This window comes from Tenrec ecaudatus, chromosome 1 (genome assembly GCF_050624435.1).
Source record: "Tenrec ecaudatus isolate mTenEca1 chromosome 1, mTenEca1.hap1, whole genome shotgun sequence".
NCBI lineage: Eukaryota > Metazoa > Chordata > Mammalia > Afrosoricida > Tenrecidae > Tenrec > Tenrec ecaudatus.
Window position 1 is genome coordinate 18,320,655 of NC_134530.1, and position 22,968 is coordinate 18,343,622.

Below are 22,968 nucleotides of genomic sequence, written 5' to 3' on the forward strand. Positions count from 1 at the left end.
CAGGGCTTCCCATTCCCTTACACAGTTTCAGTTTCAGAAACCGGCAGGAGGGTGGCTATGAGTCAGCATTGATTCAAGGAAGTGAATTTTGATCTATAACGAATCAACAATAGGAAAGTCTGCCCAATCCTGCACCATGGTCACAATTGTTATGTTCAAGGACATGTTTTTGCAGCCACTGTATCAATCCATGTCATCGAGAGTGTTCAACTTTGTTGCCACTGCTCTACTTCATATCATCAATGCAATAATTATAAATCATTTACTTATCATTAATAGTCTGCTGGCCCCCTGGATGCACAATGGTTACCCTTTGGACTGCTAAGTGCAAGGTCAGCAGGTGAAACCCACCATCCTATCTTCAGGAGAAAGGCTGGGTCTACTACTCCTGTAGAGTTATAGTCTTGGAAACCCACAGGGGCAGTTCTAGCTCACCTCACAGGGTCGATATGAGTTGGCATCAAGTTGATGTGAGAGTGAGAGTAAGGAATTCACCCTCCACTCTCAATATGTATATCCTAGAAGAACATTTGAGGGCAGAAATATATAATTTTTATTAATTAGATGAAGGTTTACACAACAGGTCATAGTTATGCATTCAGTAATTCATAAACATTCTGATTCGACTCATCTCTTACAATCCCACTTCTTCCCTATATTTCCTGTGTCCATGTCTTCTTTCTTATATTTATGAACTTTGTGCTTGAGGAATTGCTGCCCTCTTGACCTTAAATATTTAATTACTATAGCTGAATGTGCGTTCAGTTCTAGACTGGAAGGGTAAGGGTTCTAGGGTCTTTGGAGTTTCACCAGTCTCTCTTGGCATGTATACTGGTGTCTTGTAAGATTTTGAGTTTTGTTCTACAAACTGCCCCCACCTGCAACCCATTATATGTAAGATCTTCTAACCTGAATTTGTTCAGAGCGGATGATATTTGTAGACCAGCACCATCTACTTCTTCAGAGCTACAGTTATGGAGACTGAGGTTGGCAGGCTCCATCAGTCTGTTTACCTCATTCATTTCATGTGTCTTTCAATGCACATGTTTCTACTTTCTTCTGGATGATGAGATGTCAGTAGGTCCAATTCAGCTGACTTCTCATAAGGTTTTCAATATTGTAGTTACTACTCATCAAATAAAGGCAATGGTATAAAAATTCCATTGCAGTTTTCAGTGACTGCCAGAATATTTGACACTGACACAAAGGGTTCAAGTAGAAAGCAAATGCTTTGAGCGTGATGAAGGCACCAAATGGTTAAATGTGCTTAACACACGATGGATGTATGTATGGATTGTGATAAGAGTTGTTTGAGCCCCGTATAATATGATTTTCAAAAAAAAGATAATGATGATGGCAACCTATGTACAAATGTACTTGACACAATAGATGGATGTATGCACTGTGATGAGACCTGCACAAGCCCCCAAAAGAGGATGAAAAAAGAAGAGAATACTTAGAAAGCAATAATTAGCCAAACACATTTGATGAATGAGGAAAACAAAGTTTCATGGAAGTTGTAGAATTTACATTGCTTTTTAAAATAGATATGATTCTAAGAAAGGAAGGCTAGTCAGGTGTGTTATCAAAAGATTGAGCATTCAGGACTTGTGACATTCTCAACTTAATATTATATTGGACTTGATTTAAATGATAAAATGGAATATACAACATATCTGTTAAACCGCTGTTAAAGGTTTATAACTAAGGTGCATTGCTCTTTTCTTTTCCAATAGCTTCTTCAGCTACATGGAACCAAGAAACCGCACACATTTTGATCATTTCATCCTTTTGGGGCTCTCAGAAGACGCAGAGCTGCAGCCCCTCCTCTTCGGACTCTTCCTGTCTATGTACTTGGTCACATTCACTGGGAACCTGCTCATCATCCTGGCCATCATCAAGGACAGCCACCTCCACACACCCATGTACTTCTTCCTGTCCAACCTCTCCTTTGCTGACATCTGTTTAACCTCCACCACTGTCCCAAAGATGCTGCTGAACATCCAGATGCAGACCAAAGTCATTACATATGAACACTGCATCACCCAGATGTATTTTTTCCTGCTTTCTACAGGATTGGATCATATCCTGTTGACAGTGATGGCTTATGACCGGTTTGTGGCCATCTGTTGCCCACTACACTACACGGTCATCATGAACCCAAGATTCTGTGGTCTCCTGCTTCTGGCCTCCTGGTTATTGGGTGTAGTGCACGCTTTATTACATGGATTAATGGTTTTGCGTTTGTCCTTTTGCACAGAGTTGGAAATCTCCCATTTTTTCTGTGAACTTAACCAGGTAATGCAACTTGCTTGCTCTGACACCTTCCTGAATACTTTAGTAATTTATTTAACAACTGGGCTTCTGGGAGTTATTCCCCTCGGTGGGATCCTTTTCTCTTACACAAAGATTGTGTCCTCCATTTTGAAAATTGCCTCAGCTCGGGGCAAGTATAAAGCCTTTTCCACTTGTGGGTCTCACCTCTCTGTGGTTTTCTTGTTTTATGGTACCACTTTTGGGGTTTATCTCAGTTCTGCTCCTACTAAAAATTCCAGTTCCAGTGCAATTGCCTCAGTGATGTACACTGTAGCTACACCCATGCTGAACCCCTTTATCTACACTCTTAGAAACAAGGACATAAAGCAGGCCCTAGGGAAACTTTGCAGTTGAAAATTATTTTCTACATAGCGGAATAATCTCTAGATTAGAGAGCTACTAATCAGGAAGAGATGTGAGAATTGTGAATATCTAAATCATTCTTTCCTCATTGCGCACATCCGTTTTATAATCCAAATTTAATCTGCTTTCTTTTTATAAATTATACACACGTGTTTCCTGTATATTTCTTCCTTAGGTCTTTATTTGTATCAACATCCTGTCCTCAACAGAAAATTTTTGGGGGTGACTGCATATTGAAGCATGAAACCTCCTCATGTCCTAATCCTAGAATATATCTGTCTACAATTATCCCATGGGAACAGCCTTATTATTGTTCTCAAATGGTTGAGATATAAATTTTCAAATTCCTATTTGGATAGACTGTTTCTAACGATCAATTCTAGTATGAGATATTTGATCTTTTGATTATTTTCTTTAAAGTGAAGTCTTGTTAAGTATTTTGATTTTGAACTTTATAAGCATGTTTTTGAGAGTTAGGTTGTGTCAGTTGAATGGTCAGTATTCTCAGTGAGTTGGCAGGTATGGCCTGGTCATCTTCATGATGTTCTGTAACATAATGTCATAAATGCCAGCGTGAGGGCTGCTATTAACAGACATATAGCTGTGCGAAGTTGCGTGTGAATTGTAAACTCTTCACTCAGGTCACAGCCTTGATCCAGTTGCGAGGACATTTGTCGGGGTGTGTAGCCCAATTCTCATACAAATGGATGCTGTAGGAAAATGTGCATGCTTCTTGATGGGCCTTGTTGTTGCATCTGTTTTTGTTGAGTTCTTATTCTTTGGACTGGAACCAAATGGCCTGCCATATTGCCTGCCAATACTGAGAGTTATAGGCAACCAATTCTCTGACCTGTGAGCCTTCTGTTTGCTCTCATCTCCAGTGATAAGCCTCATATAATCTCATTGAATTCATCCACATTTGAAGCCATGATGTTAATGCTGAACCCACTAAGCTACATATGTCAGGAGAAGTCTACTGCTTAACATCGGACACTTTGTTTGGATCCAGAGTGGACTTATCCACTTCTAGAGTTGTGTGAGCTATTTCCTTGATATAAAAGTTTCTGTTTCTTATATTTATGAGTATCATGCTTTTTGCTTCTCTAGAGAAGGAAATCTAACACCTTTGTTCTGAACGTGGTTGCAGAGAAAATCATATGGATGAATTTTCCAAAAGTTGTTATAAAATCTGATTAGTTCTCCAAGTGTTACTCACTGTGCCTTCTTTAATTTGCTACTATTATTAGTAACAAGGGTGCTGTTAAATCAAGTGAATTGACAATGTTGTTATGTAAAGTATTACCACCAACAGAATAACTTTTTGTGAGGAATGAAGTGCTGGATGTTCATGTGTTTGAACATTTTCAACAATTGTGTCATGATAAGAAGTATAGGGAAGCTGATTGTTTGCTACTACTCATAATAGACAAAGTGGCAATTGAAAGAGCTGAGCTGAATACTTAGGTATCATTTGTCAAATGCCACATAAAAGACCTAGTCACAATAAAATTAAAAATATGCCTACTTCAAGAAATCATACCATATAAAACAAAAAATCAGCAGTTGGGATGTTATTTTTCTGAAAGAAAGAGTTTTTATGGATAAGAAATCAAACTGTCCAATCAAAAGTTATTGGAATCATATGAGTTATTGTACATAGCATATATGATGGACAATAATGGTTTTTAAAACTAAAATCTTTGTCTATTAGAAGTCAAATAGTTAAGTGCAATGTATAATTTTCTCCATTTAGAAAAAATTTCGATATATCACACACCACTAAATTAAATAAATTGGTGATTTAAAAAGCTTTAGTAAGAGTACAAACACATCCACAACCTATTAGAATGAACAAAAAATTTCCTTCCAAATGTCTAGTTTTCTTTCTAAAGATTGTTGTTAAAGTACCCTTTCATATGTTCATACCTGTATTTAATCCTAGCTGCTCTGAGAAAGAAGCATTTCCTGAATGAGACATGAAACATTGTTTTTCCCTCTCATTTGCTTTAATTAAAAAAAAATCCAAGTAGAACGGTGGTAGAAAAGAGAGTTGTCCATTGGGTTTAAAATTTAATACAAAAGCTGTTTCAGAAAAATCCAAGTGGAAGTATAATACCTACACATTCTATAAAAGACCCAATGCACACATTTTCAAATTCAATCATCAACCAATATGTAAAGGTAGAATATTTTACTTCTGAAAATCAGGAATAAGAATTAAAATGTCCATGAGAAGGCTCTGTTTCCCAGTAATGACGATTCATATCCTGTAATGAGTTTTGCAGATTGTGCTCATAACAACTCTCTGAGGAGTTCAGATTGTTTCAAGTTAAAGGAAGGAGTCATCGTCTGTGTCCTCTTCTAGTTTCTGCTCACACTTCATTACAGAAATGACGCTTAATACTAGGCTATATCAGATATTGCATTAAACCTTATATCACACACCTAGTAAATGTCTAGAAATGTTTTAACAAACATATTGTGATATTAAGAAGCCCTGGTTTTGCATTGTGTTAGGAAATTAGTCCCAAGGTAAGCAGTTCAAACCTTCCAGGAGAGAGATGATGCAGTCTGCTCATGTAAAGATTTACCATCTCAGCAGCCCTCAGAACTCACCTTCTGACCATGCACTTGGTCTCCCTTTTCTAGCGCTTTAATCAACTACAGAGAAACAAGAAGGAAAACCCCCCACAAATGTCAGAATGTATCCTCATGGGGCTCACAGAATGTGCTAGTGCAGGTTAACTAGAGAAACAAATTCATAAGACACTCATCTGTGTGCAAGAGAGAACTTTATATCAAAGGGCAATTGCACATCAAGGAAACATCCCAGAGCAGTCCAGATCATGTCCATAAGTCCAATATTACCCTTTATGTTGACCCTAGTTCATAAATTCCTCTTTAGCTTCATGCAACCATGGAATGATGCTCAATGCAGGGAGATCACAGACCCGTGGATGAAAAGTCTTGCGGATCCAGTGGCAGTGGAAGCATCCCAGTGCTGGTGTGAGTCTCCATATGACTTTCCCAGCTCCAGGACTCTGGCTCCACCAGAGTAGCTCCATTGGGCTTGTCATAAGGAATGCGAAGCAGAGAGAGAGAGTGTCCCACAGACAGCGAGTTATTTATCTTCATTATGCCTCTAAATGAGGTCATTAAGCTGTGACCTAATTGATATGCTAAACCCCACCCCTAACTCTTAATAGTCTCAAGTTGACAGCAGATTATGGAACTATCACAGACCACCCCTTTTCACCTGGACACTTTCACACAACTCTTTGGCAATATATAAATTTCAAACATTAATACAAACTTATCTGTATCTATTATGATAAAACTAAAATGCATACAATTAAAACATGTGTCACCCTCATTTAAACATAACATTCTACAGGTGAACCAAACAAAAATATTCTATACTTATGTAACTACCTACATCATAATCCTATGAACATACTCTCTCACCTATGAAAGTTGTAAGCCAACAGCTTCATGCCTTTACCCCCCATTTTGGGTATCCAATTTCTGTACTGCTGTCTTCTATCAATCCAGTGCTCTGAGGAGACAATCCTAATATTTGATGTGAAGGCAGTATATTAAAATTGCAGCCTTGTGACCTCAGTATCCATAAGAAAAGTTAAATATGAACAGGCTATCCATAAAGTCAGCCACAATATGCACCAGTTCACAGGCTCAGACATCTTCTCTTCATCTTGTCAGGTTCTGGTTAACTCAGTGTGGGTTGCCTCACTTTGCCTCAACAAGGTGACCCATTAGCTGCCTTGCCTTTAGACCATGGGCCCCATCACAAATTTTCAACAACCCTAGCCCTCTTGTCCTAGGACATGAACTTTAGACCAGTCAACCTGCTCTCATTTTCTCCTCTAGTCCCTATGAACCAGGCCCACGGGTGGCAGTGGCAAAACTCAACTCAACTCTTGATTGCTGCATTTCTCTCACTTTCACTCAACACGTGGATCCAGCTGGTCACCTAGCAAGCATTTCTTCCTGCCCAAAGGCTCCCTTTAAACAGTTCAGTTCTATAGTGGAGAATTTCTTCCATGGTCCAAATTATTACAGCCTTAGGCACATACCACTGGTTTGAAATACAAAAAAGCAGAGGTCCTCCCCCCACCTACCCCAATTTGTCAACAGCCCCCTGGGCAGAACTCTTTAGCCATGAATATCCTGAACACTCAAGACACTGGGTGGGGCTTATCCATTTAGAACCATCTTTGTAGTCTTGTCCTGAACCATTTGAATTTCAATTTAATGGCTGAAGGCAAGTATTCTTCCAAACTCTCTATTCCTACTTCCCCCTAATCATTTCTACCAATCATTGTAACAATAGGCTGAAGGAAATAGTATAAACCTAGTTGTATTAGTCTGGGCACTTTAGAGAAACAAATCCACAGAAACTTGCATATAAGGGAGAGTTTTATAACAAGTATAAGTGTGCATCAAGAAAACATCCCCACTCAGTACTTCTCACGCCCACAAGTCCAACATTAATCCATTAACCCATATGCCCAACACCAATCCAGAAAGAACTCCTTCATCTATAAAACAGACGCAATGATGCTGTCTGCAGGAGGAAAACTGAGTCAGTGAATGTGTAAGTTTCTCAGCACTGGCGGTATCTCCATACAGGTGCTCCAGCACTCAGGGCTGCATCAGGGTAGGTCCATGAGGCTTCTCCTCAGTGATGTCTTTCAGGAAGTGAGCCTTGCAAGATAAAGCAGGGAACTGGCTAAGGCTGCTGCACCCTTGTCTGGTCATCACAAAGCTGGAGACTTGAGAACTAGAGTCCTCCTCCCTTCAATTAACCCCACATGTGTTTATTGGCCAGGTTGGCACAATAAATTACCTACCTCCGTAGTAGATCCAGACCCTAAGCTCAATCTTAAAACAATCAATCTCTATACTTATTTTAACTTATCCCATATGGCCACAGATCTCTGTCTTCATTGCCTCAAACCAGGGCAGGACCTTCTGCCAGCTATTTTGACCTGAGCCAACCATTTTCACTAAGCAGCTGGGTCTCAGAGAAATTCAAGAGATGATTTTGTGACTTGAGCTTAAAACTTACATTTATCACAACCATTCTCATCATTTCATGTTGGGAGCCGATAGCCATTAAGACCCTGACCTCAGACATGTAGCAGAAACTTGGCCGCTTTCTAACAGCAAGTCTTTGTTTCCTGCCCAACTTCGCCCCCACATTCCAAGCTACTGTAGCATGAGCAGTTCCGATAACTGACCTTGTTGCCATTAGTCAAAGTACTGAGCACCCCTTGAACTGCAGATATACCATATTAGGAACATAGTGATAAGTTCACCCGTACATCACCACGATGTCTTTCAGTACTGTTGCGCACCCTTTGTACCTTATTGGGAACATGTGACTAATTGGTTGTTGTACAGTGTGCGGTTGTTACACAATGTGCTTCATTGGAATATGTGCCTCCCACTTCCTTCTCTGTTGTGAATATATACCCAGAGCTTTTGGCAAGATAAACGGGCTTGATCAGCACTTGTCTTGCCCCAGGTCTCTCTTTCTTTTTCCCATCCAGGTTCGTTGCCCCTCCGGGTCACTGCGTGAGGGTCTCGCTGGACGAGACCCTAACAATTTCAGACAGGATTAACCAAAGGCAATTTCTATAAATGAAAACTTTAAATTCTCATATTCTTTCAGAAAAACAACCCAGTAAACTCCATGGCCATATCGGACCTCTGGCTAGTCAAAGAAAAATTACTGAGGCAGAGTTCAAGGAAGCATCCACGCTCCATCTTTATGATTTGTTTCTCCAGTACCCCACTCCCAAGGTACTATAATGTGTTAGTCCAGGTTGACTAGGGAAACAAATTCATACACACTCATATGTGTGTAACAGAGAACTTTATGTTAGAGAGCAATAGAACATTAAGAAAACATCTCAGCTTTGTCCTGATTAAGTCCCTAAATGTGATATTACCCCATAGGTTGATCCTAGTCCATAAATTATCCTTAGACTAATGCAGTCATGCAACGATGCTCAATGTAGGAAGAGCACAGGCTCATGGATGGAAAGTCTTGTGCATCCTGTGGCAGTGGAAGGAAGCATCTCAGTGCTGGTGGTTCCTCCAACTCCAAGGCTCTGGCTCTATCAGAGCAGCTCCATGTAGCTTGTCATCAGGAGTACAAAGCAGTGAGAGTGTCCCGCCTCCATTGAGCTATTTATCTTTGTCATGCCTGCAAATGCAGTCATCAAGCTGAGGTTGATTGACAGGCTAAACTCGACCCCTTAGATCTTAATTGTCTCATGTTGACACTACATTATGTACCTGCCATATGCAAGCGAACACTTTGTTCGTTTCCATGTCTGGTCACGTTCAAAGGGAATCTTTTCATTATCCGGTTCTTTATTACTGACTCCCACCTTCACATTTGCATGTCCTTCGTCTTCTCCAATCTCTCTTTTGCAGAATGCTGCACCATTCATCATGAAGTAATTATTTATGCAGACTATTTTACCCAAATATGTATTTGTTCATTCTTTTTAGCGATTTCAATTACTTTCCTGGAATGTGTGGCCTCTTACTGGTTTGTGGTCACCTGTCATTCTCTGCTTTACCTGTTTTAATTATCTTTTGCAAAATTTTACTTGTTTGTGATACGAATGACAATATTTGATGACTTCCACATTGTGTTGTTTTCAATTTCCTTTTAACTTGGCACAAGGATCTAAAAGCCGTTTGGTCTACTACCTGTCTTCCAAGTTTTTTAAGATGAGTGAGAGTCTTCAGGGCTGAATTTGGTTATTGAAACATTTTAATGAATACTCCATCAAAATCAGGGCAGAGTTAAAGCAGTGGGAAGACAAGAGAAAATGCAAAAGATAAATGAAGCTAAAAGCTGGTACATGAAAGAATTAACAAAATTGACAGACTGCTAGCAAATCTTACCAAACATCAATAGCCAAGATGAGGGATTAAACAGGGGTATTATCATCAGACTCCAATGAGATTAAAAGGATAATCACAAACTACTATGAAGGTCTGTGTTCTAATGAATTCAGAAACATAGAAGACATGGATAAATATTTGGGAAAACAGTCTCTCCCTAGATTATCTTACACAGAGATCAAGAACCTCAACAAGCCCATAGCAAAAGAAGAAATAGAGAGGGTCATCAAGAACCTGCCAACAAAAAAAGCCTCAGGGCAAGATGACTTCACAGCAGATTTCTACCAAGCATTCAGGGAAGAGTTGACACCAATCCTCCACAAAGTATTCGATAGCATAGGAAAGGATGGCAAACACCTAAACTCATTCTATGAAGCCAGCATAACTTTGATACCCAAATAGGGCAAAGAGCCCAGGGGTATAGAGAATTACAGAGCAATATCTCTAATGAACATAGATGAAAAAAAAAACTTAACAAAATATTAGCCAATAGAGTACAATAGTATTTAAAATATATCATCCACTGAAACCAAGTAGGATTCATCCCAGAGATGCAGGGATAGGTTAACACCTGAAAATCCATCACCACATTGAGAAGAGAAAGGATAAAACCATATGATTATATCCATAGATGCAGGAAAAGTATTTGACCACAACCAACACCCATTCCTAATTAAGACACTCATGAAGATAGGATTAGAAGGTAAGTTCCTCAAGTTGATACAAGCTATCTATGAAAGGCCAATGGCAAACATCATAGTCAATGGAGAAAAGACAGGAACAATCCCACTGAAAAAGTGCATAAGACAAGGATGTCCCTTATCCCCACTTCTATTCAATATCATTCTGGAGGTTCTGGCTAACAACATAAGGTGGATCACAGATCTAGAAGTTAAACCCAAACCATCAGAAACATCAAGGAGGGAATAAGTACTAACATCAGAGCACTGGCCCAGGGAACTCATAGGCCCACTGCAATAGGGAAGGGTACACACACAGATGAACTGGAAATCATTAAATGAGATCTAATAAGAATAAAGCACATGTGCACCTCCAAAGACTTCAAGAGGGTGACAAGACTACCCACAGACTGGGAGAGGATTTTTAGTAATGACACATCAGACAAAGGGCTCATTACTAAAATCTACAACACCCTGATGACCTGCAAAAAGAGGAAAACAGTTAACCCCCTAAGGAAGTGGGCAAAAGAACTGAAAGAACTTTCACTAGGGAGGAGACCCATATGGCCAACAAGCTTTTGAAAAAGTGTTCCTGGTCATTAGCCATAATAGAATTGCAAATTTAAACAACCATGAGATACCACCTAACCCCCCAGAAGCTAGCCCAAATCAGCAAATCAGAGAGCAACAAGTATTGGAGCAGCTGTTGGTCATGTAGATTTGTATAGCCACTGTGGGAAGAAATCGGGAGATATTTTTTTTAAGGTAATTGAACTACCTTATGACCCAATCATCCCCCTACTGGGCATATACTCAGTGGAGGTAACAAATAAAACATGACCAGTTATCTGCGCTCCAATGTTTATTGTGGCACTATTCACAATCGCAAAAACTTGGAAACAGCCTAAGTTTTCATCGATAGATAAGTGGATTAGTACACTCTGGAACATACACACAATGGAGTACTATGCAGCACCGAAAAGCATGGACGATCACATGAAACGTCGTTCCGTGGGAAGAGCTGAAAGGAATCACATTAAGTGAGGTAAGCCAAACTCAAAAGGACAGATATAACATGAGTCCCCTGCGGTAAGTAAAATAAGCACGGCAGGAATAGAAGAATAAACACCTATCTTGCAATAAACAGTGGAAGCATAGATAGTTGAGGGGAGGGCAAACCACACCCAGGGAGGTACATGAGAGTCCAATATAAAGAAGGGGGGGTAGACAGGTGGAGGGAGAATCAGGATGCGGAGAAACTGAGTTGATGGCATGGGGGGAACAGAGCATTAACCCACCCGGGGGGAGAGTATTGGTTGTGTCACCATAGAACTGGAATGTGCATCCAGACCGCACCATGACACACAAACCAGGTGCACAACCTAATGCGTGGAGAAATCGACAAAAAGACTGGACCATAGGCCAGGCTGTAAACCAGAATCAGCCCGACCCCAACCATCGAAGGGAGTGCCATAGAAAATGAAAATACATCATCTGGTGTGGGATAGCAACTGACCTACCATACCCAGAAGGAAGCTCTAGCAAATAAAGGAGGAAGAAGGGAGTGGAGCATACCTGGGCCCACCAAACGCAAAAGGCGATAGCCCAGCTCAGAGTCCCCATATGGCTGGCCCCACTGTGAGATGTGACATCCTTCATTGACCCATGGCCCTACACTGGACAGCACCAGAGACACAATGTGGAATGTGTGACTGAGCTGACCCTACCACACTGAGGCAAACCACTGGGGGTGTGTTATTAAGCGGCGTGGGAAGCAGAGCTAGGAGGTCATGAGGGAGTATAAAGGATGGACTTTGAGGCCAGAACGGGGCACCCTATCAGACTAGTCCGGAAAACACTCCTAAAGATCAACAAACAGAGCTTAAACTATTAACAGGCTTTTATTTCTTTCTTTCTTTCTTTCTTTCTTTCTTTCTTTCTTTCTTTCTTTCTTTCTTTCTTTTTCTTTCTTTCTTTCTTTCTTTTTTGTTTTGTTTTTTCCCTTCTTTTAAATTTTGTGTGTCTTTTTTGTTTGTTAGCTTGTCAGTGTTACAGGTGTCATTGGCATGTTCTGATGGTCACTTTGGTGCAGTCGAAGCCATCCACAATTTTATGCACATATTATTATCTATGCAGGCCCACCTAGGGAAGATAGGCTAGATAAACAATGTGAGAAGAAAATAGCGGGCCCAACAGTTCCGGAGGAACATGCGAGCGTGGGAGGTGGGGGAAGGAGTAGGTGTTGGCCAACCCAGAGACAAGGGAACAATGAGTGGTTCTAAACCACTGGGAGGGAGGGGAAAGGAGGACTGGTAGGGAGTGACCTAGGGCAATGTAACTGAGAGGAAATACTGAAAACAAAATGAAGGCTGAACATGGTAGTGGGACAGGAGGAAAGCACAAGGAAATAGAGGACAGGAAAAGGAAGATTTGGGCATACATAGAGGCCTAAATACAGATATCTACATATATAAATATAATTATGCTTACGGAGGAAATAGACCTATGTACGTATATTTATAGATTTATTAGTAGGGTAGCAGTGGACATTGGGCTTCCTTGCATGCATTCCCTTAATACAAGAACACTTTGCTCAGCTAGACAGTCATTCCATGATATTGCCTTCCCCACCTGATCGCTGATGACAAGCATGTGCATAAGCAAATGTAGTGAAGAAAGCTGATGGTGTCCAGCTATCAAAAGATATAGCGTCTGGGGTCTTAAAGGCTTGAAGGAAAACAAGCGGCGATCTAGCTCAGAAGCAACAAAGCCCACAGAGAAGTACACAAACCTGTGTGATCAGGAGGTGTTGAAGGGGTTCAGGTAGCAGACATCAAAGAACAAAAACCATCATTGTGTGATAACTTTCCCCTTATAAATGCTGAAGACAAATGTGTGCATAAGTAAGTGTGGTGAAGAAGGCTGATGGTGCCTAGCTATCGAGAGATATAGCGTCTGGGGTCTTAAAGGCTTGAAAGTAAACAAGGGACCATCTAGCCCAGAAGCAAAAAAGCCCACATGGAAGCTGCACATCAACATGTGTGATCATGCAGGGTCGATGGAACCAGGTATCAAGCACCAAAGGTGGGGCGAAAATCATATCATCGTGAATAAGGGGAGCACATGATGGGGACCCAATGCCCATCTGTAGAGAACTGGACAGCCCTTGCAGAGGGGTAGTGGGGAGGAGCTGACTCACTCAGGGTTCAGTGTAGCAATAATAAAACTCACAACCTTCCTCTAGTTCTTAAATTCTTCCTCCCTTCCACTATCATGATCCCAATTCTATCTTGCAAACCTGGTTAGACCAGAGGATGCACAGTGGTACAGATGGGAAATGGAAACACAGGGAATCCAGGACAGATGAACCCCTCAGGACCAGTGGGGAGAGTGGTGATCCCAGGAGGGAAGAGGTAGTAGAAAGGTGGAACGTATCACAAATATCTACAGATAAGCTCCTCCATGGGGTATGGGCAACAGAAAAGTGAGTGAAGTGAGACTTCGGGCAGTGTAAGATAAGATGAAATAATAATTTATAAATTATCAAGGATTCATGAGGGAGGGATGGGCAGGCAGGGAGGGTGAGAGGACAAAGGAAAACGAGAGGCTGAATCCAGGAACCCTAACAGAAAGGGAGTTTTGAGAATGATGAGGTCAATGAATTTTTAAGTGTGCGGTACACTATTGATGTATGTGTGGATTGTGATAAGAGTGGTATGAGCCCCAGTAAAATGATTTTAAAAAATGAAACAGTGTTATAGAAGAACCTATTCCTATCTAGGTAAAAATCTACAATTGTATCATGTTTTCTCTTAATTTTTTGTGACCTGTAGGTGTGTAGAGACTCTTTTGAGATGATTTGATAGTCCTCTCTGCCAAAACCTGACTGACAAGGATGACTTTCTTTTTATTCAAGCATTATTGTCAATTAATCACAATGAAAGATATGGCAAAAATACAGTGGTTAGTCTGTGTGGAGTTGTATGTGGTTAGAAATATTTCCTAAAACTCTGATGCCTCAGTGAATTAGTTCCAGCTGGGTTCTTTAGCCCTCCAGAGAAGGAAATACACCCATAGCACAGTTATTGTAGGTTACCCTGCATGCTAGAGACACACCAAATCATAAAGGACAACCTCTTGGGAAGAAGGAGTTTATAGGATAAAAGTTGAACTTGGAGCTGCAAGTTGTCTCCCATGTGTAGGGGGTATTGGCTGATCAAGATGTTTACTGATGGGTGACCAATTAGTCCCTTGTGCCTCTGTGTCTTTGCAGACAAAAGCATTGCAAAATGACTGTTATTTGTGATCTTGCTGCTAAAAACATTGAGAGATAACTCACTTATTTATGATCTCTTTAATATTCTTTTGAATCTTGCATATCCCTGTGATTGTCTTAGAACATAGTGCTTTTATTATTCAAATGTTAAGAGAGTGTGACTAGTTAAGTAACATTTGCATAGATAAGAGTTTAAGAATGTTTTTTAAGTTGCTTGATTTTTGTATTGTAACCAATCCATTGTAAGAATAGTATAAAAACCCAGCTTTGAATCTACTCAGTACTTCAGTCCATCAGCCCTACCAGCAGCAGCCATTGTTTGAGCGTAGGCTCCCAAAGGATTATTTAATTCATTTGGTATGTCACTATAATTTCCCTCACCTGCTAATATCTCATAATTTATTTGTTGTTGACCATTATCCACATTTAATTTAGGTATCATCATACAGTGTTCAGAAAAATCAGACTTCCAAAGCAAGTAGTCAGACCCTGATAAACGCGCTTGAGCCCGCTGTTTCCATTCTCCTGCCCAAAACACGCCATCTCATATTGCGGCTTCTAATAACTCCATAGTATAAGGAGCCACAGGACCATATTGCTAACGAGCAGATTTTAAATCTTTTATAGTTTTGAATGGAATGGGGGTGAACATTCACCCCTGTCTTTGAGCATTTTGTACCCTAACTGAGTAACATCCTGGAATTCCTAAATCTACTCCCTGTTCTGCTGCTAAAGCTACAGTTTGTTTTAAGGCTGATTTGGGGCCTCAAAAGCCTTACCTAAAGGGAAACCCTTTTGTTTTTCCTATAACTAATTGTGATATCGATTCTTGTAAAACATTTAAAGTCTGCCACATTTTTCCTCTCCTTTTTCCTAGTTTGCTTCACTCCCCTCTTCTTGTGTCATAAACACTTGATCATACTTATTTCTTTCAAATTCTGCTGCTGCCTCTTCTAAGGTTTGTTCACTGGACGTATCTAATCCATCTGTTTTTACTAACTTCTTATATCCAGGGGCTGAAGGTTTATTTTCATCAATATTATTTACTATAGTCAATTTATCAACCTCGTGCAGAGGATATATACAGTCTTTTATTAAACCCCATCAAGTAAAAGCAAAAACAGGAACCTTGGCCGGTCCATTGGTAGAATAAAAATCCTGAAACTTTTTCCCAACCTCTTTCCAAATCTTTAAATCAACAGAACCATCATCAGGAAAACAAGGACACACCTGTTGTATAAAGTGAATAAATTGTTCCAACTGTTCTTTACTAACACTAGTTCCTCTATTTTTTAATATATGATATAGCATATTTACATACATACATCTACTAGAAGTCTGTCCCATTATTTATTACTGCCAACTTTTCACCACTTACCCTTAATTTTTTCTGTAAAGATTCATGGCCGTGCTACTCTGTGGTGTCTGTCATGGGATCCTTGGTTTTCAAAGCCCCACACTGGGCGTCAAAAATGCGGGCGATTAGATCAGCTATCCCACATCAAGCTGCATCTGAAATGAGGCGGACGGCTGAAAGGAAAAGAAAGAGCCATATACAAAGCATGGGATTGGGAGGACAACACTTGGAGAAAATTGCCATCAGGAGGAAGAAACACAGAAGTGTCCAAAGTTATACAGGGTCCTAATGAACCTTTTTCAGAATTTGTTAATCGGCTTTTGCAGGCTGTAGGATGAATTTTAGGACAGTCAGAAGACACTAATATGATTGTAAAACATTTGGCTTTTGAAAATGCTAATAGCCCATGTAAAGCTGCCATACACCCGCATAAAAACAAGGCGAGTCTGAATGACATGATTAGGCTTTGCGCTGACATTGGCCAATCAGACATTCAGGGATTGGCTATGGCTGCCGCTCTACAGGGAAAAACGTTACAACAATCTTTAGGTTTCCAGGGAACGTCTAGTAGTGGAGGAATGGGACCTTGCTTTGCCTGTGGTAGACAAGGGTGCCTTGCAAAAAAAAAAATCTCCTGACAAAAATGGAAATAATAGAGGGAATGCTTCCCTAAAAAGAGGCCCAAACCTTTGTCCTAAGTGCCGTAGGGGACCACACTGGGCAAACGAGTGCAAATCTAAGACAGATATAGATGGAAAACCATTAAATGGGCCGTCGGGAAACTGCCAGCGGGGCCAGCCAGAGGCCCGACAAAATGTTTCGGGGCACTGCAGAGCTGACAGCAACAATCCATTCACGACCTCTATGGGGCAACAGCAGGAAGTGCGGGACTCGACCTCAGTCCCTCCACCGGCTTCCTATTAGCAGGAGATATGGGAATACAAGCCATTCCTACTGGTGTATGTGGGCCTTTACCTCCAGGCACGGTAGGGCTCCTTTTGGGCAGAAGTAGCACCACTATGAAGGGATTGCAAGTTTCTCCTGGGGTGATAGATCGGGATTACACCGGGAAAATTATGGTCATGGTTTCATCACCTACTAAAGTTAGTGTTTTATCTCCAGAAAATAGAATTGCACAATTGTTATTATTCCCTTTCCATAAAGTAGGAAGGAAACATAATAAAGAACGACGAGACGAAGGTTTTGGCTGATAAGCACTTCTTGATTTTGAGGATCATGTTAGTGTTGAGGCAAGCTGGTCAAGCATGTTAGAGACTGTCTTTCAGTTGGCTTTTGTCTAATGCTTGTCACATTATTTCAATATATTTTGGATTTTCTTTTTGTTTTTATGAATCTGGAGTTATGTGTCTATTCACCTATCTTTTTAGCAATAGCTGTAAATTAACTTGGTTTTTGACTGTGATTGGGTTAAACCTACAGATCAAGTGGAGAAGGAGTTATATCTTCATAATAGCTTTGGTTCTTACAATTCATCAACAAATAATATCTTTAATTCTTCTTTTATAAGTATTTTGTAGCTTAGATTCTATCAACTTTGTCAGACTTATGTTAGACTAACTTCAATTTATTTTTTTGAAGTCCTTTCCTTGATTGTTGATGTGTAGAAAACAATTCACTCTTCTATAGTTTTGTGAGTGTTCCTTTGGGATTTCTCTGTGGACAAGGATGACTTCTGTGAACAAAGAGTGCTTTATTTCTAACTTCTCAATCTGTATTCCTTCTTATTTTTAATTTTTTGCTCTTGTGCTGGTTAGGACATGCAGAGCCCTTTAGAAGTGGTCATCCTTTACTGTGTCTTAAGCCAACGTGGAAATTGTTTAATTTGTAACATTGAGTATAATCCCTATTTACAAGTTTTAATAAATGTTCTTTATGAATGTAAGGAGGTTTTTGGAAAAAATAAGAGCACAAATAATTATGTTAATTTTTACCAAAACTTATTGTGCTTCAGTAGATATGACATGGTTATTTCTTATGTAGCTGATATAAGATATTACATAGTCTGATTTTCAAATCTTTATTCAGTCTTTAATATCTGAAACCACTCCTACTTTTTGCAGTGTACAATTATTTTCATATGGTATTTGGTTTGTTATGCTAGTATTTTGACGAGAATATTTGCATATATGCTCATGAATGATGTTGATCTACAGTTTTGCTCCAATTTCTATACCTGATTTTGATATGACACTAATGCTGACTTCACAAAATAAGTTGGGAAATGTTCCCTATGCTTATTTTTTAGAAGAGCTTGTACAGGTTTAATTTCATTACTCTCTTGAAAGTTGATAGAAACCAATAACATTTCTCCTATATGTTCAAAAATTATTGTCCTTCTACCAAAAATGTCTCCCAAACACATTGAATTTTTAGGAAAAAAAATAGTTGAAATCTTCCTTTGGATTGACTTCTAATTTTTCCTACAGGTATTTCAACCATTTACTGATTTTTATGTATCTTAATACTTTGAGTATAGAAATCCTATTGTGTCTTAAAGTTTGGAATATTTATCTAGTTACATTATTGTTCTGGGTGCTGTGGGATTTAGAAGTAGGGATTGTGAGGCTGCTGTCTTCCTTACTGTGATTCTTTCATATCTTTTAATAATCTCCTGTCTTCTCTTTTTGTCTACAGCATTTTCTCTCTCAGCAGACTAGATTGCTTTCTTTCTGTATTACATGGTAGAATATCAATACAAAAGATCTCTGCGATAGGGCTGACTGGACCTTGATATTCCCACAACCATGACTGTCCCCTCAGAATCCCAGAATTATGCAATTCTGTTCTTAGAGGAGGGCAAAATGGATTGGCCCCTTTGTGGAGTGTTTCCTGCTGGATCAGCTCAGCCTGAGGTGTATAATTCATCATTATGGTTGAAAGTAGAGGGGGTAGGAGAAAACATTGAAAGAGACAACTATTGGTCAAATATCTTAAGCAAGCATCTTTATTTTCTTCTATAATCAGAACATGGAAATGTTATGCCAAACAGGAGAGAGAGTCCATTTTATGGAAAGCTAAATTATGTATAATTTCAGTATCTTTTATTAGTATGCACAAATAACATAATGCTACTTGACATCGAGTCAAACTCATGGCAGACACAGCAGAACTGCTCTCTATGGTTTTAGGGGCTGGGACTTTTAGGATACTGTCAGTAGGTTTTCCTCTGAGGCTCCTCTGATTCGGCTGCAACTGGCAATGTTTCTGGTACCAATCAAGTGCTTCACTATTTGTCCCACCAAGACTCATAATAATATAATAATGTAATACCAAGTAATCTTAATACAGTAACATCCACTGTATCGTGATGTGGTGTGATACAATATTCTATCTAAGAACACTCATTGAACTCTGAGACCCCATGTCACAGTGTCATCCGTGGCATCATGATCATCAGACTCCTTGTTTTTTCTCTACCCCTAACTGGAAACTCAATTCAGCTTCCTGTTTCACTCATTCATGCCGTCCTCCTTGCTATTGCCACAACATGTGAGCAATATGCTTGTACCAAGGACTTTGCACTACTTGTATCTTTGTCTAAAATGTTTTCACATTTTTGTTTCATTAGCATCCTAAATACCTTCTGATCTTCTATTCAAAGCCTCTTTAAGATGACAGTACAATGAAGCAGAGCCCTGGTGCAGTAGTGCTCAGGAGTTGGCCTGAGATCTGCATTGTTGGCAGCTGGAAGCCGCCAGCAGCTCCGTGGGAGTAAGACAGGCTTCCCATTCCCTTAAACAGTTTCAGTTTCAGGAACTGGCACGAGGGTCGCTATGTGTCAGCATTGATTCAAGGCTATGGGTTTGTTCTATAACGAAGCATTTCCATTCCTTGCTATAGCTTTTTGTTGTTGGTGTGACTCCTAGCTACATAAATGCAATAGGAAAGTCTACCCAATCCTGCTCCATGGTCACAATTGTTATGTTCAAGGACCTATTTTTGTAGCCACTGTATCAATTAATTTCATTTAGGGTCTTCAAGTTTTGTTACTACTGCTCTCCTTTATTTCATTTCATCAAGGCAATAATTATAAATCATGTACATATTATTAATAGTCTGCTGGCCCCCTGGTGGCACAATGGTTACACGTTGGTCTGCTTACTGCAAGGTCAGCAGGTCAAAACCACCAGCCTCTCTTCAGGAGAAAGGCTGGGCTTACAACTCATGTAGAGTTATAGTCTTGGAAACCCACAGGGGAAGTTCTACCTTGTCTCACAGGGTTGATGTGAGAGTGAGTAAAGGATTCACCCTCCACCTTCTACACATATATGCCCTACAAGAATATTTGAGGGAAGAAATATATAATTTTTATGAATTAGATGAAGGTTTATATAACAGATCATAGTTATGCATTCAGTAATTCATAAACATTCTGATTCAACTCATCTCCTATGACTCTACATGAGTTGTAAGCCCAGCCTTTCCGATTCAACTCATCTCTTACAATCCCACTTCTTCCCTATATTTCCTGTGTCCATTTCCTCTTTCTTATATTTATGAACTTTGTTCTTGAGGAATTGCTGCCCTGTTGATCTTAAATATTTAAGTATTAAAGCTAGATGTGCATTCAGTTCTAGACTGGAAGGATAAGGGCTCTACAGTGTTTGGGATTCCCCAGTCTCTCTTGACCAGTAAGCGCGGTGTCTTGTATGATTTAGAGTATTGTTCCACAAACTCTCCCCACTCCAACCCAACCCAATCTATTTAGGATTTTCTAACCTGAACTTGTTCACAGCAGATGATATGCGTAGAGCAGATCATCTAGGTCTTCAGATCCACAGTTGTGGAGACTGCTGTGGGCAGGCTCCCTCAGTCTCTTTGACTCATACTTTTCATGTGTCTTTCAATTTACATCTCTCTTCTTTCTTCTGGATGAGAAGAGGTCAGTAGGTCCAATACAGCTTACTTCTCATTAGCTTTCAAATACTGCAGTTACTACTCATAAAACTGGGCAAAGGCTTAAAATTTTCATTGCAGTTTTCAGTGACTTCCAGATTATTTCGCACAGATATCAAGGACTCAAATAGAAAGCAAATATTTTGAGCATAACGAAGGCAGAAAATGTACAAAAGTGCTTGACACACAATGGATGTATATATGGATTGTGATAAGAGTTGTATTAGTCACTTATAAAATGATTTAGAAAAAGATAACGATGATGGCAACCTATGTGCAAATGTACTTTACACAATAGTTGGATGTATGCATTGTGATAAGAGATGTATGGGCCCCCAAAAAAAGGATTTCAAAAAAAAGAGAATAGTTGGCAAACAATAATTAGTCGAACACATTTGTTGAATGCAAAAGATAAAGTTTCATGGAAGTTGTAGAATAATATATTGCTTCTTTTTTTTTAAGTGTTTCGAAGAAAGGAAGGCTAGTCAGGTGTGTTATCACAGATTGAGAATTAGGGCTTTGTGACATTCTCAGCTTAATACTATATTGGAATTAAGCTACATGGTTAAATAGAATATACAGCATATCTGTTAAACCGGTGTTAAATTCTAATATCTAAGTTGCATTGCTCTTTTCCTATCCAGTAGTTTCTTCAGCTACATGGAACCAAGAAACCACACACATTTTCAACATTTCATCCTGTTGGGGCTCTCAGAAGAGGCAGAGCTGCAGCCCCTCCTCTTTAGACTGTTCCTGTCTATGTACCTGGTCACCTTCACTGGGAACCTGCTCATCATCCTGGCCATCACCACAGACTCCCACCTCCACACACCCATGTACTTCTTCCTCTCCAACCTCTCCTTTGCTGACATCTGTTTCACCTCCACCACTGTCCCCAAGATGCTGCTGAACATCCAGATGCAGAACAAACATATTTCTTATGAACACTGCATCACCCAGATGCATTTTTTCTGCTTTTTACAGCATTGGATCATTTCCTCTTGACAGCGATGGCTTATGACCGGTTTGTAGCCATGTGTCACCCACTGCACTACACGGTCATCATGAACCCAAGGTTCTGTGGACTTCTGCTTCTGGGCTCCTGGTTATTGACTGTACTGGATGCTCTATTACATGTGTTAGTGATTTTGCGTTTGTCCTTTTGTACAGAGTTGGAAATCTCCCATTTTTTCTGTGAACTTAACCAGGTAGTGCAACTTGCTTGCTCTGACACATTCCTCAATACCTTAGTGATTTATTTTGCAGCTGGGGTTCTGGGTATTATTCCATTTAGTGGGGTCCTGTTCTCTTACACAAAGATTGTGTCCTCCATTTTGAAATTTTCCTCAGCTCTGGGCAAATATAAAGCCTTTTCCACTTGTGGGTCTCACCTCTCCATTGTTTCCTTGTTCTATGCCATAGGTTTGGGGGTTTACCTCAGTTCTGCTGCTACTCAAAATTCCAGGTCCAGTGCAATTGTCTCGGTAATGTACACTATAGCCACACCCATGCTGAACCCCTTTAAAACCCCTCTTAGAAACAAGAACATAAAGCAAACCCTAGGAAAACTTTGTAGTTGAAAATTAGTCTCTACATAGTAGACACAATCTCTAGATTAGAGAGCTAGTGGTGAGACAAAGAGCTGAAACTTGTGAAGATTTAAATCATGCTTTCCTCCGCGTGCACATCTGCTTTATAATCCCAATTTTATCTGCCTTCTTTTTATACATAATTCACCAATGTTTCCTGTATAATTCTTTCAAAGTTGTTTATTTGTGTCAACATGCTCTCCTCAACAGACAATTCTTTTAGTGCGACTGCAGATTGAAAGATAAATCATCCTCAAATGCTAATCATAGAATATGCCTGTCTACAATTATCCCACAGGAACAGCATCATTATTGTTCTCAAAAAAGAAAATGTTGAGATATAAATATGCAAATTCCTATAAGGGAGGCGTTTCTTGTGATCAATTCTGGTATGAAATATTTGATCTTTTGATTATTTTCTTTAAAGTGAAGTCTTGTTAAGTGTTTTGATTTGGAACTTTAGAAGCATGGTTTTGAGAGTTGGTTTGTGTCCATTGAATTCTCAGTATTCTCAGTGAGTTGGCA

The 22,968-nt window shown here is 39.8% G+C and overlaps 1 pseudogene; it reads left to right on the plus strand.

Annotated features, from left to right (window-relative positions):
• The first annotated feature begins 1,749 nt into the window (after nt 1-1,749).
• Nucleotides 1,750-22,434, plus strand: LOC142446630 (olfactory receptor 7A17-like; annotated as a pseudogene).
• Nucleotides 22,435-22,968: the final 534 nt, after the last annotated feature.